Below are 1,063 nucleotides of genomic sequence, written 5' to 3' on the forward strand. Positions count from 1 at the left end.
TGATCTCCATAGCATCTTCAAACACTTCTTGTAATTCGTCCTGAGTAACTTTATAAGGCAGATTTTTAGCCACAAGGGTTCTTGCATCTCGATCTAGATTACAAAAAAAACAAAATAGGAAAATGAATTAGATGGGTTTAAAGACCCTTCTCCCCCAACAGAGAGACTGATCAATGGAAGTTATTTAAGAAAAAAATGTGAGATCCTTCAGTGTACAAGACACTGCTAGTATGGAGATACAGCAGTGGCAAGAGAAGTTGTTGTCACAACTGACATCAAACTATATGCTGGATACTTAGAATTCAACCAAAGTGGGTGCTCAGTTATTTTTGAATTAAAAGTCATGAACACACACTTGAAACATGACAAAGTATATAAGACTACAAATAAAAAGTTGTCCGAAATCTGATCTAGTTCTAGAGAGAAAAAGCCTATGTTTAGATATAAGCATACCTTGTTTTATTGTGTTTCCCTGATGTTGTAATTTTTTCTCAACTTCTGAAGCCTTTCTTCTTTTTGGTTTTTGTTGTTCAAATTTCCCTTTTACAGTGAAACTATTGAGGTGACGGTCATACCCACCACCTCCCTCGTGGCCAGATGTTATATTTTTAACAAATTCAAGACCCTCAAACAGCAAAAAGGCTACAACTCCTTTATTACATACAATACTTGCTTTATTATGGTGGTCTGGAACTGAACCCGCACTATCTCCAAGGTATGCCTGTACATCTAACCAATTCTTTTTTTGATTAAGTCCATTATTCCTTGTCTGACTTGGGAATTTATATCACCAGCTAACAGTGCCAGGCAGCTGTAAACATTTGACATTTTAATTTATTTAACCCTCACAGCACTGAGGAAACCAAAGGAAAAAGGTTAAATGATTTAACCTGGCCAATCAGACTAGAAACATCCATTAACAAGTTACCTAGCAATTATCACAATTACCTAAAGCCGTACATACATACCTTTATTACGGTCTTTTCCCTTTGGTTTTTCTATTTTAATTTCATTGCCAAAGACTTTTAAACCAGTGAGTTCCAAGGCTTTTTCCAGGTCTTCA

Source organism: Hipposideros armiger, unplaced genomic scaffold, assembly GCF_001890085.2.
Source record: "Hipposideros armiger isolate ML-2016 unplaced genomic scaffold, ASM189008v1 scaffold_17, whole genome shotgun sequence".
NCBI lineage: Eukaryota > Metazoa > Chordata > Mammalia > Chiroptera > Hipposideridae > Hipposideros > Hipposideros armiger.